The sequence below is a fragment of the Apodemus sylvaticus genome, chromosome 6 (assembly GCF_947179515.1).
Source record: "Apodemus sylvaticus chromosome 6, mApoSyl1.1, whole genome shotgun sequence".
Taxonomy (NCBI): Eukaryota; Metazoa; Chordata; class Mammalia; order Rodentia; family Muridae; genus Apodemus; species Apodemus sylvaticus.
In genome coordinates this window covers 91,085,562-91,107,571 of record NC_067477.1, presented here as the reverse complement: position 1 = coordinate 91,107,571, position 22,010 = coordinate 91,085,562, and the positions used below count along the sequence as shown (strand labels likewise).

Here is a 22,010-nt window from a genome sequence, read left to right as displayed (position 1 = left end):
CTGTGGGTCTCTGCACATCTGCTGTCAGAGGAAGCCTTTCTGATGACAACCAGACAAAACACTGATCTATGAGTATAGCAGAATACCATTAGGAATCATCTCATTGAATTTTTTTTCTCTTGTCACATTTGTTTCTACCCTAGGTCTCTCGGCCACCCTGTCTTTGGTTTGTGGCCATCCAGGCAGTGTAGGGTCTGAACTCCTTCTCGTGGCATGGGCCTCAAATTAAACGAAACATTAGTTAGCCATTCCCACAAGCCACCATTGCCCCAGAACATCTGGCAGTCAGGATAGATTGTACGGCAATGGTTTCATGGCTGAGTTGGTGTCCAGGTTTCTCTTTCCAGAGCCTGCAGAGCACCTTCTCATGCCAAAGAGACTAGAATGAAGGAGTAAAGGCCCCAAGCCTGCACCAGCATGACTTCGCTACACAAGGAACCATGTGGAAGTTGTCCTTGGCAATGGAGCCCCTGCTCTCAGTTTTCAGAGAGTATTCTTCTGTCCAAGCATCAATCTATGTTGTTTGGGATCTCTACTGGACCTCCTTGGCCAACAGTTTATCCAAATGTTATCCAGTCCAACCCCAGGAAGCTGTGCCTGGCTCCAAAAGATGGCCCGTTCAGATTCCACGCCCTCCGTTGCTAGAAATCCTCACTGGGCTCACTCTCATAGAACCCAGGAAATTTTCCCTGCACTAGGTTTTCACACTGCCCCCCAAATCCATTTGTCTCTTCCTACACTCGTTCCCTCTACCACCTTTCATCCCCAGTCCCACACATAATCTCTCTTCTCACAACCCGCCCATCCCTAGTCTACCCACTAACTCTATTCTATTCTCCCTTCCTTGGGAAATCCATTGCACACACATACACACACACACACACACACACACACACACACACACACTATAGCCCTTCTCTTTACCTAACCTCTCTGAGTCTGTGGATTATAGCTTATCATTTACTTAACAGCTAATGTGTACACTTAAAGTTAAAACATACCATATTTGTCTTTCTGAGTCTGGATTACCTCACTTAGGATGATTTTTTTCTAGTGTTTATGTAGGATGACGTGTGCTTTGTTTATATGCCCAAGAGTGGTTGGTTGGTATAGCTGGATCTTGAGGTAGATAAATTCCTGATTTTCTGAGAAACTTCCATATTGATTTCTATAGTAGTTGTACAGGTTTGTACTCCTACTAGTGACAGAGGAGTATTCACTTTGCTCCATACCCTCGCCATCATAGCTATCTCTTGTCTTTTGATCTTAGCCATTCTGACAGGTATAAAATAGAATCTCAAAGTAGTTTTGATGTGCATTTCTGAAGTGGAAACTTAAGGGTTCTTCAGAAAGTCATTTGGATGGAGTTTGGTGGGGCAAACTTGAGGGAATGTTTAGCTGAAGTAGCTGCTAAGTGAAAGACTAAGGCAGACTTATGAAGGAATGTTTCACTGAAGCCAACACAGGAGAGAGGATGTCCTGCTAAAGAAAGCATGTGAAAGGACCTGTGATGAAGGAATCTTTGCTAAGGCCACTGTGCTGCAGCTTCTTGCATCTTGCTTGGACTCAGGCTGCTTAGCAGAGTGATGTCAGCTGAGACAGATGACACGTGCTGAGACAAGACCTGTGGAGGACATGTGATGTTGGGGTATAAAAGGGCTCATCAGACAGTGACTAGAGGCTGAGCTAGGCTTGCTTATAGGGCTAGCTGTGCAATGCTTGCTTGTGGGTCTCTCATCTTTGCTGACCCTGAGAAAGGCACAGCCAAGAACTTCTCTGGACATTCCTGATGGTCCCTCCTGCTGACTTGTGCCTAGACTGAAACCTAGCTGTCTCTGCTAGGTAATGCCACCACTGCTAATTTGTGTTTGCTAACCCAACTCTACCGAACTGGACTGCTGGCATATTTGTGAAGTGTTTGTGAGTGAATCAAATAGCCTTTGCTGACCTGTGAACTTAACTGCCAGTTTCTAGACAACACAGATGGGAACTGCTCCAAAGAACCTGTATAAACAGGTCCACTTCCCCTCCCCCCATATCCTTTCTTTTCTTCTATATCTTGTGGGTGGTGGTCTAAAAGGGAGGTTAAAGCATTTAAGGATCATCATTAAAAATAAGACTTTGAAAAACTTAAAGTTACACATTTCCCTGATGGCTAAGTATGTTGAACATTTCTCATCTATTTGTGATTCTGCTGTTGATAATTCTCTGTTTAGATACATATCCCATTTTTAATTGAATTATTTTTTAACTACCTAGTTTCTTGAGTTCTTTATATATATATATATATATATATATATATATATATATATATATATATATATATAAAGTTCTTTATATATATATATTAGAAATTAGTCCTCTATCAGATGTGTAGTTGATTAAAATATTTTCCCATTCCATAGGCTGCCAATTTATCCAATTGGACAGTGTCGTTTGCCTTACAAAAGTTTTTCATTTAATAATTGTTGATCTTTGTGTTTGTGCTACACGTGTTCTGTTCAGAAAGTTGACTCCTTTGCCACTACATTTGAGACTGTTCTCTTCTATCAGGTTCAGTGTGTCTAGTTATATATTGAGATCTTTGATCCACTTGGAATTGAGTTTGCACAGGGTGATAAATGAGTATCTATTTGCATTCTTGCAGATGCAGACATCCAGTTTGACCAGTACCACTTGTTGAATATGCTTTCTTTATTTTTCATATGTATTTCTGACTTCTTTTTCAAAATCAGGTGTCCATGGGTTTGTGAGTTTATGAATGGCTCTTCAATTCCTTTCCATTCATCAGTGTGTCTGTTTTTATGCCAATACCATGTGGTTTTCATTACTGTAGCTCTATAGGACAACTTGAAAGTGGGGAAGGTGATTCCTCTGGGAGTTTTTCTTGTTGTTCAAGATTTTTTTTCTTTACATGTCCTAGGCTTTTGTTTTTGTTTTTGTTTTTATAGAAGTTGAAAATTGTCCTTTCAAGGTCTGTAAAGAATTGTGTTGAAATTTTGATGGGGATTGCAATGAATCTGTAAATTGCTTCTTGTAGAATGGAATTTTTGTTATATTAATCGTCCTGATTCAAGAGCATGGAAAATCTTCTAATACCTTCTTAAACTTCTTTCTTAAGAGACTTGAAATTTAAGCATACAAATCTTATTTGTTTGGTTAGAGTTCTCACAGGTATTTTATATTATTTAAGGTTATTTGTGAAGGGTGCTGTTTCCCTGATTTTTCCCCAGTCAGTTTGTCATTTGTATATAAGAGGGCTGACATTTTTTAAGCTAATTTTGTATCCAGTGAGTTTCACAGTAGAAACTCATGTATACTATCATATGTATTCTAGGGTCACTCATGTATATCATCTAAAAATAGCAATACATTTGACTTCTTACCTTCTAAACTATATCCTGTTGATCTCCTTCAGTTGACTTATTGCTCTAGTTAAAACTTACAGAGATACAGAAAGAGTTAGAAGCCTTGTCTTGTCCCTGATTTTAGTAGAATTGCTTTGAGTTTCCATTTAATTTGATGTTGGATGTAGGCTTGCCTTTAATATGTTTAGGTATGTCCTGTATGTACCTGATATCTCCAGTGTTGAAGGGGTATTGGATAGTGTCAAAGGCTCTTTTTTTTTCAAGAGATGACCATGTTTTCTTTTCTTTAGTTTATTTATCTGGTAGAATACATTTTTGTACATTGAACCACCACTGTATCTCTTAGGTGAAGTCTACTTGATCATGGTGCATAATCTTTTTAATGTGTTCTTAGATTCTGTTTGCAAGTTTTTTTATGTGAATATTTTTTTATTCGATATATTTTTATTTACATTTCAAATGATTTCCCCTTTTCTAGCCCCCCACTCCCCTGTTTGCAAGTTTTTTATTGAGTATTTTTGCATCTATGTTTGTAAAGAAAATTCATCCATAATTCTCTTTCTTTGTTGAGTCTTTATATATCATGTATTTTTTTGGTATCATGGCAACCGTGTCTTCATAAAATGAATTAAGCAATGTTCTTTTGGTTTCTACTAGTGGAATAATTTGGAGAGTATTGGTATTAGCTCTTCTTTGAAAGTCTGATAGAATTCTATGCTAAGACAATCTTGCCCTGGGCTTTTTCCGGTTGGAAGACTTTTTTAAATGATTTCTTCTATTTCACTAGGGGTTATAGATTTATTTAAATTGGTTTAACTTTAGTAAGTGGTATTTATCAAAACAACTACATATTTCTTTTAGATTTTTCAGTTTTGTGTAGTACAGGTTTTTAATGTATGCCTTAAGAAATTGGCTCAATTCTCATTACTCAGACAAGTTGCTGGAGGAAAAGAAGACATTTGGAGCAGTCTTTCATTCTACAGGATCTAGGGATTTCCAGCAACCTTATCTGAAGCTGGAGATCTGGCATGAAGACAGAGAAAATGGAGAAGATGTGGGAAGGAAAAGGAGACCCCTGCCCACAGGGAACTGCTTTGTGCTTTTCTGGCAGATATCCTATAATTTCAGCTTAACTGACAAAATTGACATTGTTGATCTGGAGGCCAGGTACAAACAAGAGGCTTCAAACAGCAGATGAGCCATGTTTGAATGCAAAATGTGTGTGATCTTGAAATGACCACTTTGCCCGTTTGTGGCCCTGAACAAGGCACCTCCTTAGACACCTACTTCACTTACTATAGGAAACTCTTCAAGGGAAACAAGTGAGCCATCGCATGTTTTCTTACATGGTTTAAACTTGGCTCAAGCTTTCAATCTGGTTGTCAGTTGCCTTCTTTGAGACACTCAAATGCCACAAACGCACATACCTCAGTCATGATGTCTGCTTCATCCGAATAGGAAGGAGTCTTGAAACTCTTCCAGCACGGTGCATAGCTGGGACAGAAGCTAGAGGTCAGAAGTTCAAGGTCATCCTCAGCTGTAGATTCACCACATGACCCTTAATAGACATTGTTCTCTAGTACCAAACTTACACTGTCTCTGAAATCGTTTGTACGTGTAAGATAGGTTTCTTGTTTGTATTACAAACCATGGTTTTCCACCTTTCTCTGTCTGCTCAAACTCATTTGTCCTGTTATGGTTCATTATTTTTATATTTTTTTCTAAGTATTTGAAGAAAGGAAGCAAGTACCTCTGCTTTACTGAGACCTAACAGTTTAATTTAAAGGACTACATTTCTTTGTAGTAACAGACTGTTGTTCTTTTACTCCATTCCCCTACCTCCCTCACCCCAGTTTCCCTGTAACATCTCTTATTAGAAATTTTATCTTCTGTGTGTTCCTGGAAATTTGTGTTTTGGGGACTAAAGCTGACAACACAGAGGACCCAGCATAGAACTCCCAAATACCTTTTGGTCTAGTTCCTAAAACATTCATACACATGTCATTAGAAATTGTATTCTTATTAATTTTTTTTCTTTCTCTGAGTCCTTTTGCCATGCTTGAGGCATAGAATTAATAGCACTCTTTATTTCTGCGGGTCTCCCCCACAGTCAAACCATCACTGATGTATTACTTATTCAGCATTTGCTCTGTGCCAAGTGCTACAGTTGGAGCTAAGGCTGTGGTGGGGAGGCTGTGCCACAGGGGAATCATCTAGAAGGAAATGAAAAGCCATCATCTGTTTGATAGTAGGCCATAGCAGTGGTGTGAATAAAAGATACTAGAAGTTACTTTAATATCTAAAGGTGGCTTAAACTTGAGCTGATAGTCCTGAGGCTGCTTCCCTGAAGAGATGTTGAATTGAATCCAATGGAAGAGCAGACAGTAACTAGGTAAAGGTGAAGATGGGAGCATATAGAAAAGAAGAATCATTTATGTCAGTGGCTTGAGTCAGATAAGAACATAGCATATTCCAGGAACTGAAAGAAAACCAACATGCCTTGTATGATCTGTAACCTTAGTAAAAGTGAACCTGAGTTTGCGTCTGAACAATAGAACAAGGGTTCATCAAGACAGCCCAGCAGGTAAAGATCCTTTCTGCCAAGCCTGATGACCTGAGTTCAGTCCTCAGACTCCACATGATTGAAGGAGACAATCCACTCTCTCAAATTGTTGTCTGCCCTCCAAGTACATGAGCATATGTGCACACAAAGATAACTAAATAGTTGTGGAAAATACGACAAATGAGCATGTTTATTTCCTTATATTAGTAGCAATGCATTTTGATAGAAATAGCCTTTGCTGGCTTTGAGGAACAAGAAGTGTTTCAGACAATCCATGTGACAGGAAGTAGAGTAGTGCTGATATTGACATGATATCATATGAAGGACATGATATGGTCCTTCATGGTAGAGGCTCCACCCATGTATTGGAAACATTGAAGCTGTCAACGTTTAAGAGGTGACATCTAGTGAGAGTCCACTGCCAGCCCTTCCTTTAAGTATGACTTCCTGTCTAATCAGTTTAAACCATTTCTTTGTGGGGTGGGGGGAGGAAGAAGCTGTAGATTCTATATAGATTTAATGGTTCCAGCACACAGCTTTAAAGCCATTCTTGAAACTTGAATGTTGTTGGCACAGGGATATTGTTGTCAGATACCAGCTTATCTTCTGAGAGAAAACAAAAAGCAATATGATCATAGCATTGAACAGATGGTTAACAAACTTGTTGGTTCAGTAGGAAATTGGCCAACACTTGTGTTGAGAAGATAGGGCTCAACTGTTCCTTAGAACAGTCACATGTTGCTTTGCACATGTGACACACAGAAATGGGGCCTCTAGGATTCATCAGTGTTTATCTGATTTGAACAAAAGCATGCTTCTTTGATTCTAGAAGACCAGCGGAGCTAACCTTGACAGAAATCCCTCTGAAGTACAGAAAACCTATTTCCCAGATTTGACTTAGCAAAGATATCTTTTTAGGACATCTCACATGGTACCTGCCAAGCAAATCTGTGATGGACAGACTGGTCATAGATGAAACCTGCTGTGTAGATACCAGGATCTCATTGTCAAATCTTATTCCTTTTCATACTATTTCATCTTCTGTCAGGGAGACTAAGTCAGTTGGTTGCCTGTTTAGAGATTCTCAATCCTCCTTAGGCAGATCAACTTTGAGGGACCTTGTGGAATATTTCTGAACCTGACATGCTGAGGATTGGGTCTAATGTCATGAGGTGCATTATTATTGAACTCTCTTCACATAAGAAAAAAGTATGCCATGATATTCCTTTCTTTTTATCTTCATTTTCCATACATATTATTTATTGGTTTTTTCATCCCCTTCTTGCTCCTCCTCTTCCTCCTTCTCCTCCTCTTTTTGTTTCTTCCACCACCATATTTATTTATTTATTTATTTATTTATTTATTTATTTATTTACTTATTTGGCAGAGACGCATGTATCCCAGGCAAACCCGGAACTCCATAAGTAGCCAAGACCACTATAGTGGTTTGAATAGGAATGGCCCCCATAGACTCATGTGTTTGAGTGCTTGGCCCATAGGGAGTAGCACTATTAGGAGGTTTGGCCTTATTAAAAGAGGTGTGGTCTTATTGAAAGAAGTATGTCACTGTGGGGGCAGGCTTTGAGGTTTTAGAAGCCCAGGCAAGACCTAGTGACTCAGTCTTTTCCTGCAGTTTGTTGATCAAGATGTAGAACTTTCAGCTACCTTTATAGCACCATGTTGGCCTGCATGACACCATACTTCCCACCATGACAATAAGGTACTAAACCTCTGAAATGTAAGCCAGCCCCACTTAAAGGTTTTCCTTTACAAAAGTTGCCATGGTTATGGTGTCTCTTCATAGCAATAAAACCCTAAGACAGTGGCCTTGAACTCCTGATCCTCCCAAACAACTGGTCTGGAATCCTGGGATTCCAGACAAGCACTACTATGCACCTGTGTAGTGCTGGGCTCACACTCAGGGTTCTACACATGTTAGGCAAGCACTGTACCCTAGCCCCGTACTAATGTGCATCCTAACCCTAGTTACAACATGGAAGATACCAATAAGAAACACCTTATTTAAGTGAATATTTAGTGTTTGTTTTCTAAAAAATATTTATTTCTGTGTATAATTCCCCAATAAATGAACAATACCAAAGGAAGGAAGTTGTGTATGATAAATTTCTCCAGAAGTCATTCGTCTGAAGGAAGCCCATTGGTCTCTCCCCAAAGCTTGGTTTGTATAGACTTGTCCCAAGGTATCCAATAATTTCAGAAACATGGGGAGGAGCCACCACGTTGTCAGGACCAGGCAGAATGGAGCTGGAGAAACTGAGTGTTATAAATGCTACTGAAGAAACAAATGGCCATGACATTTCAGAACTGAGTCTGAAGAATGGCGTACCCATTGATTCCTGAGTATTAATACCGACACTTCGGAGGTTGGGTTCCTATTCAGACATCAGGCAGAGAATGACAAAATCTAGATAACCATCTAAAACTCTCTAAGGCAAGAGGCTGTCTCACAACTGTCTAGTAGGACCCTCAAGCTCACACTGCACAAACTAAACTTTTGACTAGCTCCTCTAGTCATATTGTCCGTAATCATACGGCTCCTAAGGGAGCCATGTAATCTTTACAGCCAAAGCCTGAGAATCATCACCTCCCTGCAGCTATCTCTCCACAAATCTCCCATTCCTCCACCACACACATTTCCCTTCTCAATGTGTCCTGTTTCCTCTGCTTCCAAATACCTCTGATCCCCTTTCCCTCCTCCCAATCACACTCTCTTGGTCCAAGACACATTCTTTCCTACATGGACTTTAACAAATACTGAACTCTTGTTCTTTTTGTTTTTGTTTTCTCTTAGGATTTTTAAAAACCTTTTATTGATTCTTTGTACCTTCACTTCAACCATCCAGGTCCCTCTCATCGCCCCATCCCCTCATACCTACCCTTCACTCACCCCCCCCCCAAAAAAACCATAAAACATACAAACAAATAAACTAACAAAATATAGAAAAACATCTCATTGTGGAAGTTGTAGTATATCACAGTGTGTCCCACAGAATATCCCTCTGTCCACACATCTTCACTTATAAGTGTTCATTGCAATGAATCATTGGGCTGGTTTGGGGTTTCTGGCTTCTGTGACACCATCAAAACTGGATTTTCATTAGGACTCCTCCTAGTAATCCTGTCGTTGTCCTGTGTCATAGAAATCCTGCAGCTTCGGATCAGCAGGACTGGCCAACTCAGGGCTCTGGATCTGGGTGTGGTTGGTAGCTGAGCTGGTCAGCTGGCAAGGGGCAGGGTCAGCTCACCCCTTCTCTCCAGACTGCTGCAGGTGGTGACGAGGGAGGAGAATCACCTCTTCAATCCAGTCCATCCTACAGCAGAGTTGTTGGGGAGAGCAGCTTACCATTACTCTCACCCTCAGGACTGGTTCATCCAAGACCCCTCGACCAGGCGAGGCCAGGGTTTCCTCCCCTAGTGCTGCCACAGATGAGAGGTGAGGTCAGCTTTCCAGAGTACAGTAGCCAATGAGGGGCGGGGTCAGTTCTGCACAGCCCCTGGACATCCACATGGTCCCCAGGGGCTGCGCTGACCAAGGACATTCCCATGGTCTCTAGAAGTAATATGAGCCACAGACATCAACACTGACCTTTGCCATTACATAGCTATGGATCCAAATACGACCCTTATTGGCAGCTCAGGCTGGGACCTCACCATAGCCCCAAATGGCAGGGCTAGCAGCTCACAACCAGCTACTCCTCTCCACCCTTGAGTCTCCAGTTTCATCTCTCTTCATAAGGCTCAAGCTCCTCCCCTTTTCTTTCTCTCCTGTATGACCACCACATATTCACACATTGTGGTGGTTCCCACTGCAGGACTGCCACGCGACTGAACAGCCAACCCGTAGGTGACATCCATCCTCTGTCCTATAGCCCACCTGTGCCGGATGCAAAGGGCAGGTCTGTGGATGGCATGACATTCTGAAGGTCTCTGTCTTCCTCTTCCTTTGCTGTGGCACTACTTGATGGTAGGGGGTGCTCTGTGTGTCAATAGCCTGCCTGTGCTGTGGGACAGAGGGCAGGTCTGTGGACATCGTTTCCAGCCTATGCTGAGTGGCTTGGAGAAACGTAGGTCTCTGTCTTACTCCTTTTGCCACCAAACTGTCTGGATTTGATTTGATTTAATTTGAATTGATTTTGTATGTCCTGGGCGTAAAACAGCTTTGACCGCCAAGCCAGGTATCAAGCTAGGATGAACAAGGACTGCATCCTGCTCTGCTCCTGACTGATATAAAGGCATCACCACCAACAAGGTGTCTCTTTGCCCACTGCCAGGGGCGGGGCATCCATGCTTGTTTTTTTAATGCCCACATTTTACTCTGTACATACCACACTGATGTACAGTTGGGAGGCAACTTTTAGGACTTGTGCAGTAGTTTACAAGGGAAATGACCCCAAAGACATAGATAAAGGTTCCCAGTTGGCAGCACTGTTTGGAGATGTTGTGGAACCTGCAGTAGTGGTACTATTAAGATTCTGCAGCTTTGGATCAGCAGGACTGGCCAACTCAGAGCTCTGAATCTGGGAGTGGGTGGTAGCTGAGCTGGTCAGTTGGCAAGAGGCAGGGCCAGCTCATCCCTTCTCATGACCCTAGGGCCTTGTAGGAGTGGGTGTGCCTTTCTCAGAGGAGTTGTGTCACTGAGGCAGACTTTGAGGTCTCAGAGGCTTAAGCTATGTCTAGTGTGGCATTCACTTCTGTTGCCTGCAGACCCAGACGTAGAACTCTCAGCTCCTTCTCCAGAACCATGACTGCCTGGATGCTGCCACCATGTTTCCCACCATGATGATAATGAACTAAATCTCTGAACTGTTAATTGGCCTCAGTTAAAGGTTTTTCTTTATGAGAGTTGCCATGGCCATGGTTACAATAAAACACTACCTAAGAGAGAAGTCAGTACCATAGCCTGTGGTATTGTTGTGATGCTTTTGTTAAGAGGAATGTGGACTTAGTGACTTTGGATTAGAAAAAGCAGTTGAATCCTTTAAGTGGGACTAAATGGACCATCCTTGTAGGAACATGGACAACAATGGTGCTGAGGGTAATTTGAACTGTGGGTGCCTGGCTCAAGATGTTTATGAGGAGAAGGATGTTAGTATGTGGCCTAGAGACTGTTCTTGTGATATTTTGGCAGAAAATGTGGCTGGGTCTTTTGGGTTTTGTTGTTGTTGTTGTTGTTGTTGTTGTTTGGGGTTTTTTTCCCCTTGTCCAAAAATTCTACCTTACCCTAAATTGAAGAGTTTTGGCTTAGTTGGATTGGGTCTAGAGACTGAGGTTCAGAACAGTAAAGCTTAAGAACTGAAACCATTAAAACCAGAAAGCTGAAGATGAAATTGAATGAGAGCATGATATTCCAGCTCCAGCAAGCAGTAAAGTGTGGTAGCTTCTACCATGCGGTTCTGGCTTTAGAGTCAAGGATGAAAGAAAGAGGTTATAAAATCTTTCACCACTACTAAGGCAAGCCACCAAGCAGGGATTGGCCTTCCATGGAGGCCCAGAAAGGCCATTGTGTGAAGCTGTGAAGCTGAAGCCTGGATCACCTTAGAGATGGTTTTAGCCCCTTTGTCAAATATCAAGTGACTATAGATGTGTGGATTCATTTCTGGGTCTTCAATTGTATTCCATTGATCTTCCTGCCTGTCTCTATACCAATGCCATACAGTTTTTATCACTATTGCTCTGTAGTAGAGCTTGAGGTCTCTACTTCAGGGGTGGTGATTCCCCCAGAAGTTCTTTCATTGTTGAGAACAGTTTTCGCTATTCTGGGTTTTTCATTATTCCAAATGAATTTGCAGATTGCTCTTTCTAGCTCTATGAAGAATTGATTTGGAATTTCTCTCACTACATATCCAATGTTGGTGGCTCTGATTTGTCTCTGCTCTTCCTGTCACAGGACTTAGGTGATCCTATTAGCCCAGGTCTGGAATGACACAGTCTCTGTAGCATAAGGAAGGGGAAGATGGAAAATCACACTCCAGCTTATAACATTCCTCCCACACATCATCTTGGGCCTCATTTTTTGGCTAAAGCCACTCAGAGGCTCATAACTAAGTTCAGCAGAGTGGGACTGTAGGAGAGGGACTGTGCATATAAGCGAGCAAGGAAATATAGAGGGATGTCAGATCGGAGTGAACAGCACCATGTGCCACAGGGCCATCTTTGTTGATTCAGTAAACACTTACCAACCCCCTAATCTGTATCTAATACTGCACTTTCCTCTGGGAGCAGATTTGTACATAGGATATACCTCTGCTCTCATAGATATGTAGGGAGTTCCTACCTGATAGCCTTAGTTTTATTTAAACTATAGGCTACTACATCATCTTCCAAGAGAAGGGGATGGATGGTCTCAGGTAAAGACTTGAGGAGAAGGGTAATATTTTTTTAATAACTGCTAAGCAAAATGGGAAAAGAGGCTGAGGTGAGGGTGGGGCAGATACCAGGTTTCTGGATGACATAGCATGCCTGCTATGGATGACTAGCTCACACCTATGTGATGTTCTCTACTAGTGTATAATAGCCTGCCTACTTTAAAATGTTCTACAGTAAAGGTCTGAAGACTTGAGGGCTTTGAGAAAAACCAGAAATAGGTGATATGCATTATATAAAAGGTAGAGTCCAAGGCAGGTGGTGTTAGGTATTGAACATAAGTGTGCCATAGGCTTGTGACTTCTACTGCCAAGGCAGTTCACAAGCGATTAGAATTAGTTTATGAAAGGAATTTGAAAAAGTTTAAAGCCTGACCATGCAATAAAAGCTTAAGGGCCATTCTATCTGGAGCTAAAGAGACCTGAATACTGGAGGTTTTAAAAAGGACAAAAAATAAAGACTTACAAAGCTTCATATAGGAATAAGAAATCTATTAGGATTTGAATTAGAGGTACTCCTGTTTCATGGTGACAAGGAGTTCCTCTACATTTTGTCCACACTGTAATAGAGGTAGGCTCTATATGACACAATAATGAATGTGACAGAGCAAAGGACATGGTAATCCAGCATTCACATCCTTTGTGTTGTTAGCAACATGTACACTGAGAATAAGAAGCTTAATGCAGAACAGTAATATTTAAAAACATGTACTCCAATGCCACTAAAATCAACGATTAGACAAAGCTGCCCTCTCTCTCCATATTTGTTCAATATAGTACTTAAAGTTCTAGCCAGAGCAATTAGACAACAAAAGGAGGTCAAAGGGATACAAATTGGAAAGGAAGAATTCATAATATCACTATTTGCAGATGATATGATAGCATACTTAAGTGACCCCAAAATCTCCCCTAGAAAACTCCCACAGCTGATAAACAGCTTCAGCAAAGTGGCCAGATATAAAATTAACTCAAACAAATCACTAGCCTTCCTATACTCAAAGGATAAACAGACTGAGAAAGAATTATGAAAAAACACCCTTCACGATAGTCACAAACAATATAAAATACCTTGGTGTGACTCTAACTAAATACGTGAAAGATCTGTATGACAAGAACTTCAAGTCTCTGAAGAAAGAAAGTGAAGAAGACCTCAGAAGATAGAAAGATCTCCCATGCTCATGGATTGGCAGGATAAATATAGTAAAAATGCCCATCTTGCCAAAAGCAATCTACAGATTCAACGCAATTCCCAACAAAATTCCAAATCAATTCTTCATAGAGTTAGAAAGAGCAATTCTCAAATCCGTCTGGAACAACAAGGGGAATCAGTATCCCAGACCTCAAGCAGTACTACAGAGCAATAGTTATAAAAACTGCATGGTATTGGTATAGTGACAGGCAGGTAGATCAATGGAATGCAACTGAAGACCCAGAAATGAACCCAGGCACCTATGGTCACTTGATCTTTGACAAAGGAACTAAAACCATCCAGTGGAAAAAAGACAGCATTGTCAACAAATGGTGCTGGTTCAACTGGCAGATAGTATGCAGAAGAATGCAAATTGATCCATTCTTATCTCCTTGTACAAAGCTCAAGTCCAAATGGATTAAGGACTTCCACATAAAACCAGATATACTGAAACTAATAGAAATGAAAGTGAGGAAGAGCCTCAAGCACATTGGCACAGGGGAAAATTACCTGAACAGAACAACAATAGCGTATATTCTAAGATCAAGAATTGACAAATAGGACCTCATAAAATTACAAAGCTTCTGTAAGGCAAAGGATAGTGTCAATAGAACAAAACAGAAACCAGCAAATTGGGAAAAATTTTTACCAACCCTACATCTGACAGAGGGCTGATCTCCAATATATACAAAGAACTCGAGATGTTAGACTTCAGAGAACCAAATAACCCTATTAAAAAATGGGATACAAAGCTAAACAAAGAATTCTCAACTGAGGAATACTGGATGGCTGAGAAACATCTAAACAAATGTTCAACATCCTTAGTCATCAGGGAAATGCAAATCAAAACGACCCTGAGATTTCACTTCACACCAGTCAGAATGGCCAAGATAAAAAACTCAGGAGACAGCAGGTGCAGAGAAAGAGAAACACTCCTCCACTGCTGGTGGGATTGCAAGCTGGTAAAACCAATCTGGAAATCAGTTTGATGGTGCCTCAGAAAACTGAGCATAATAGTACCTGAGGTCTCTGCTATACCACTCTTGGGCATATACCCAGAGGATTCTCCAGCATATAATAAGGACACATGCTCCACTATGTTCATAGCAGCCTTATTTATAATAACCAGAAGCTGGAAAGAACACAGATGTCCTTCAACAGAGGAATGGATACAGAAAATATAGTACATTTACACAATGGAATACTAATCAGCTATTAAAAACAATGATTTAGGAAATTCTTAAGCAAATGGATGGAACTAGAAAATATCATCCTGAGTGTGGTAACCCAATCACAAAAGAACACACATGGTATGCACTCACTGGTAAATGGATATTAGCCCAGAAGCTTGGAATATCCAAGATACAATTTACAAACCAAATGAAGCTCAAGAAGAAGGAATAACAAAGTATGGATACTCTGGTCCTTCTTAGAAGGGGTTATAAAATACCCACAAGAGCAGATATAGTGACAGAATGTGGAGCAGAGTCTGAAGGAAAGACCATCCAGAGACTGCCACATCTAGGGATCCATCCCATATACAATTACAAAACCCAGACACTATTGTGGATGCCAACAAGAGCTTGCTGACAGGAGCCTGATATAGTTGTCACCTGGGAGGCTCTGCCAGTGCATGACAAATACAGAGGGGGACACTCTCAGCCAACCATTGATCTGAGCACAGGGTCCCCAATGGAGGAACTAGAGAAAGGACCAAAGGAGCTGAAGGGTTTTACAGCCCCATAGGAGGAACAGTATGAGCCACCCAGTACCCCCAGAGCTCCCAGGGTCCACAAATCAAAGAGTACACATGGAGGGACCTATGGCTCCAGATGCATATGCAGCAAAGGATAACCTTGTTGGACATCAAAGGGAGGAAAAGCCCTTGGCCCTGAGAAGGTTCAATGTCCCAGTATAGGGGAATGCTAGGACAGGGAAGCGGGAGTGGGTGGGTTGGTGAGCAGGGGGAGCGTGGATGGGTTTGGGGATTTTTGGGTTGGGGGATCCAGGAAAGGGGACAACATTTGAATTGTAAATAAAGAATTTATCTAATAAAACAAATAAAAATTAAATTAAAAAACAAAAAAAATTTACTCTTTCAAGAAAGGGAACAAATTCAAAGCTGTGGACAGGAAGATGTGGCTGTTACAGGAATTGTGAAATTATGAAGAGGCTGAACAGTCTGCAATGAGGCAATAGGACTATGTCTTGAGAACATCTCAGGAATGGGGTTTCACCTCAACCTGAGTTCCAGGGTATAAAAAATGTAGAATCATTTTAAAAGATTCCACTTGAGAGGGGAGCACCACTGGGCACCTTACTTACTTCTCAGACAGGAAGTCTTTTCCCCTGGATTCCCTTCACCTTGCTTAGTTATTCAGCTATTTGGAGGCTGTTGTTACCATGGTCAAAGGAAACCAGGCTGCAGCAGAGCATGGGGCAGATCTTGGTGTTGTCCACATGATGCTGGTTTTATAGGTATGCAGGACACAACAATCATAGGATCCAGAGGCTTCCACCAAGTCAAGTCTGAGAAGTCAGTCAATGTATCCTTTGGTTGGGTTCCCACAGGTCGTCCTGTGAGGATGGCTTGTGAAACTGTGATAGTCAAACTGAAGATATAGTAGAAAGATGCTAGGTACATGGGACGTTTCCATGAAAAGCTACAGGCAAAGAACACAGCCACCCCCCAAAAAAAACCACAATAAGAATGGGTGTCCAAGTTCAATTAGTAAAAACAAAGTTATATAGATGGTTGTGTCACTACTATCCTTGATATTCACTATTGTTATTTTATTTTTTAATATTATATTCATAGATAAATCATGGCTTTATAAAATTATGAAGAACAATGAGTTATTTTGCATATGTATACCATGTGAAATGTCTTATAAATCAGTATAAAGGGTTTCATACTATTAATATTTAAATATAATTGCTTTGATTAACTGTGCTTACATAAATTAATTAAAGCATATAGTTGAAACAGCTATTTTTATTAAATATAATCTTCATTTACATTTCAAATGGTAAAACCTTTCCCGGTTTCCTCCCTCCCCAAAAACCCCCAACCCCTCCTCCCACCCCCTGCCTCCTAGTATATGCCCCTCCACCCAACCCACTCCCACCTCCTCCCCTCCTCAATTTTCCTTTGTTGGGGCCTCTGTTGAGCCTTCAGCTGACCAAGGACCACTCCTCCCACTGATGCCTGACAAGGCATTCCTCTGCCACATTTTTGGCTGGAACCATGTGTATCCCTTGGTTGATGGCTTAGTCCCTGGGAGTCCTGGGGTGTCTGAGTGGCCGACATCTTTGTTCTTCTCATGGGGCTGTAAACCCCTCAGCTTTTCCAGACCACCCTCCAACCCCTCCATTGGGGACCCAACACCCAGACCAATGGTTGGCTGGTAGCATCTGCCTCTGTATGTGTAAGGCCCTGGCAGGGCCCCTCCGGAAGAATGCTCCTTTTGGTATGCACTTCTTGTTGTCCATAATAGTGCCAGGGGTTTGGTGACTGTTTATAGGATGAATCCCCAGGTAGGGCAGTCTCTGGGTGGCCTTTACTTCCGTCTCTGCTCCACACTTTGTCTCCTTTATTGCTCCTGTGAGTATTTTGTTCCCTTTCTCAGAGGAACCAAAGCACCCTCACTTAAGTCCTCCTTCTTCTTGAGCTTCCTGTGCTCTATGAATTGTAACTTGAAACAGCTATTTAAAAAAAAAACATTTAAACTGTGTTAGATAAATTGTGGCATATATACTTATAACATGACGGCACTGGTGATTACCTGTTCACTTACAAGGAAACAAAAAAAATGTATCTTCAGAGACTTTCAAGGCAAGATTAGATATTAAACCCAAGTGAGAATTACATCTGGTAACAAAGATAAGATAGGTACCTGACAATCTGTTGAGAAAACAAACATGGTAATCAATCTATACAATCTGTTCTATATAGTCTGTAGGCCTTCAGTCCTATAGGAAGAACCAAATAATAACTGACACGTGGCCTGTACTTTTGGTTACCTTGGGTACAGATGTAGTCAAAACCTAAGCCTTCATTAGGCTTAAGGTAAAGATATAGTTTAATTTAATGTACATGTCAAACTATATAAATAGGTATTTTATAAACATGGAGTGACAAAAGCTAAGGTTTTTAACCTTGCACTATTTAATAAAATTTATTCCATATTAAAAAAAAATGGCTATCCAAGCCTCAGAGTTTACATCCTGTCTGTATGCAACCCCAATTGCCAGACACGAAGTTATGCAGCCTTAGGATTTGATTTGTGTCTTGCTATGTTTCTGATCTGCTTTGTTTCTAGTCCCCATCTCTGTGTTCCCATTTCTCTTTTGCAGAACGGGAATGCTTACTCTGTGCCATCGTATCTTGAAAGCTAAAATTTTGTTTTGAGCTCTGCAGAGAGCTTGGACTTGAAGTTTTGAGATATTGAGGATTCTTGAAGATGGACTAAATGCATTTGATAGGTCAGATGGTGATCAGCCTTTGAGACCAGGACTAGAACGTTATGGTTTGAATAGAAAATGTCTTCTACTGGCTTACGTGTCATCACTTGTCAGTGGATGGTACTATTTTGTGAGATGATAGAAATGTTATGATTTGGAACCTTGCTAGGAGAAGGTAACCACGGTATGTTCTTGGGACTCTACTGTCTTCTCTCCATCCGCTCCCTCTCCTCACCACCCCCATTTCTGACTTCCATGAAGTGAGAACTTTTCCTCTTACTCCACCGTGATTCACTCTCCCACTCTGTCCAAAAGCACAACACCAAGGGGTGTGGACCAAACTCCGAAACTATGTTACAAATAGATGTTTCCTCTTTTAAAACTCTTGTTGCTAAGGTATTTCCACGTTGCCAAATATCTAACGCATGTGGTAAGAATAAATAGCAAGTCAGATGGGGCAAATCGGGGTCTGGGGCAAAGGCCTTGAGGGCCAGAGCCAGTGTACAGAGATAGGGGATGAGTGAGACACAAAGCAAGATTTCAGTGATCAGGAAGCAGACTACTGAGGTTTATGGTTTCACTGGTGGGAACTCTTTTATCTGGAAAAGTAGAGAACATAGAAACTGATTAAATGAACATTATCCAGGCCTTAATCGTTCTTCAGAAGTTGTTCCTGCAGAGAATTTTATGCAATTTTATGTTAATCTTACAATCAAATGCTGAGCTTGCTAGGGTTCCTGAGCTATCACTGATTCTGTCTCTCTCTACTGCAGACACCTACTACTTTATAGCTGCTAAGTAAAAGAGTTCAAGTGAACGGAAGGTCTGCTTCTGAAGCTCTTAGTACTTCAGTGTATAGTGTACTGTCTGTGAGAGGTGCGGACATGTTCCTTTAGGGTTGGCCATATTCCATATTAGGATTAGTTTCTTGTTATCCTAATATCTATTAAACAGCAGGGATATTCACTCTTTTGGTATTAGGATATTATAAATATTCAAAAATATCTTTTATATGCCCAGGGCAAAATGGTATTCATTGCCTAATCGTGCAAACTAAGTTAGAAACAATGAGACATGAAAATGAATACATAAAACCCCAGGACAAGAGGAGTTAGAATTCAGAATCATTTCAAAATGGAAGGTGTTCTTAGTTAAGTTTTAGACTTAGACTTTCTGATTCACAAATTTTAGTACAGAATCTAGTGTAGAATCCCTTCACCTCAGCCTGTGCAGCCATTAATCTGCTTTCTTGCACCATGTTTTTCACCTGTTCTAAACTCTCATATAGTATTCCTATAACATGTAATCTGTCATGTTCAGTTTCTGCAAGAATATCCTTCATATGTCAAATATAAGCTAGGGAACATCAAAGAAAATATGTCTTGCCATCTGAGTGTCCTTCATTTCGATTCATTCATTTCTTTAGGAGTAAAAACTCCTAAAGAAAACCAGAGTCTATGCGCAAGCTATATTTTTTCTAATATCCCTTAAAATAATTATTGAAATTAAGAATGTCCCTCTAGATACCACTAACATGCATCTGCCATAGCATAAGTGACGAACATACCTCACTCAGGAAAATACTAAATTAAAAATAACTTGGTATCCTCTAATAATCCTAACAGGCTCATTGTCTCAGCATTTGATTTGGACTTTAGAATCTTAGACCAGTAGCTATTGGCAAAATTTATAAGTAACTTATATGACAACTGAACCCCATATAACATTGCAATGTGTTCATGCTTACCTTTCCTTTAAAGATGAGCCTAAACATTTTAGCTGGACTACATGTGTTCCTGTTGCATTAGCTACTTTATTATTGTAGTGACAAAATGCCATGACCAAGAAAACTTATAAAAGAAAGCTTTTAATTGAGAGATCACAGTTCCAGAAGGCTAGAACACCCCATCACGGTGGGGTGCATGGCAGGAGGCAGGCAGGAATGTCACTGGAGCAATAGCTGAGAGCTTATAACAAGTACAAGTCAAAAAGAGCTCATGGACACAACATGGGCTTTTGAAACCTCAAAGCCCACCCCCAGTGGTACCTTCTCCAACAAGGCTATACCTCCTAATTTCCCACACAGTTCCATCAACTAGGGAACTATGGACCTATGGAGGCTGGAAAGGTTTGAGTATACTTGCTCATGAGAGGTTGCACTATTAGGAGGTGTGGCCTTGTTGGAGTAGATGTGGCCTAGTGAGCCTATGGTGTGTTACTTTGTAGGCAGGCTTTGAAGGCTCCTAGTGCTCTGACTTCCTCCTCACTGCCTTCTGATCAAAATGTAGAACTCTCAGCTCCTCCAGCACACTCCATTCTACCTGCATGCTGTCATGCTTTCCACCACGATGATAATGGACTTAGCCTCTGAAACTGTAGGCCAGCCCCAGTTAAATTGTTGTCCTTTATAAATGTTGCCTTGGTCATGGTGTCTTTTCCCAGCAATGAAATCCTAACTTAGACAGGCCGTTCTCATTCAAACCACAATATTCTTCTCTATATTAAAATGCAAAATATATTTAGTCCAACTTCAGAGGTCCCCATAATCCAAAGATTCAATACAGTTAAAAGTCCAAAGTGTGTTTTGAGACTCAGGGCAATCTCAAGGCAAATTCTGTACTTCCAACATTCAATGGCACAGAATATACATTACCATTTCAAAAAAAGGAGAGTGAGGAAATACTGGAACTGAGCACCACAAAAACCCAGCAGGGCAAATCCTGTAGCTCCACATCTCATGTCAATGGCCTGAAAAGACTCTTCCCTTCCAGCTTTGCTGACTGCACTGCCCTTCTCTTTTGGGCTATTTCTACTCCCTGTCTGCAGGTCTCCTTGTCAAATATCCTACTAGTCTAGTGTAATGGTTTGTATATGCTTAGCCCAGGAGCAGCACTATCAGAAGGTATGGCCCTGTTGAAGTAGGTGTGGCCCTGTTGGAGTAGGTGCGTCACTGTGGATGTGGGCTTTAAGATCTCATCCCAGCTGCCTGAAAGCCAGCATTCTGCTAGCAGCCTTCAGATGAAGATAGAGGACTCTCAGCTCCTCCTGCACCAGGCCTGCCTGGATGCTGCCATGTTCCAGCCTTGATGATAACGGACTGAACCTCTGAACCTGTAAGCCCGCCCCAAGTAAATGTTGTCCTTTATAAGTCTTATCTTAGTTATGGTGTCTGTTTACAGCAGTAGAACCCTAACTAAGATATCTGACATTTCCAATATTGTGGAATCTCTAACACAACAAGGATTCCCTGGCCACACATCTGGACTCAGCAGCTCTCCTTAACCTCTTAACCTCGGAAGATCCCACATCCCCTTTACTCCTACATCCTTCAAGACAAAAACCAGGACCATGCAACTGATGCTGCCAAATTCCTCTGCCTGTTCAGGATGGAACCTGAACCCCTCCCTGGAATACATTTGCCTAACTTTTGATTTGCTGAAGCTTTTTTGAACCAGGTAATTCTTTAGGCCTTCTCACAAACTGCAGGAATTGCTGGGCACAGGGTCTTTCCCCCTGAGGGCACCATTTGGTTTACTCTGTTTCTCCCAAACTCAGAATAAACCATGATTCAAATATTACATTTCTTCTTGCTCCTTTCCTCTTCCAACGGTTCCCCACCTCTCCTCCCCAGGCAGGGTTTCTCTATGTAGCTCTGGCTGTCTTGGAACTCACTTTATATACTAGTCTGGCCTCAAACTCAGAGGTCTGCCTGCTTCTGCCTCCTGAGTGTTTGGATTAAGGACGAGCACGACCACACCCAGCTCTCAAACCGTCCATTTTGTGCTTCTTTTTGCCCTGCTTGCTCTCTCTCATTACAGATCTGCATAAGTGTGGTTACTGATAACCATGCAACAGCGTCAACCTCAGGCTGCCTTGAAATCTCTACCAAAGACATGAGTCCAAAACTGTTACCCTGGAACCTTAGCAACTTAAATAAGGGAAAGCTCTAAGCTATATTCACGAAGGTCCTGTTGTCTATCTGCCTCTATGAGAGTTGTTGCTAAGTGATGAAGCTGGAGATGGTGGAGAGAGAGGAGAGCACC

The 22,010-nt window shown here is 41.3% G+C and overlaps 1 non-coding gene across 1 annotated transcript; it reads right to left on the bottom strand.

Annotated features, from left to right (window-relative positions):
• Positions 1-10,085: 10,085 nt before the first annotated feature.
• LOC127688206 (small nucleolar RNA SNORA48) lies at positions 10,086-10,228 on the bottom strand. Its single transcript, XR_007978617.1, has one exon. It is a non-coding gene; the product is annotated as a small nucleolar RNA SNORA48 (small nucleolar RNA).
• Positions 10,229-22,010: the final 11,782 nt, after the last annotated feature.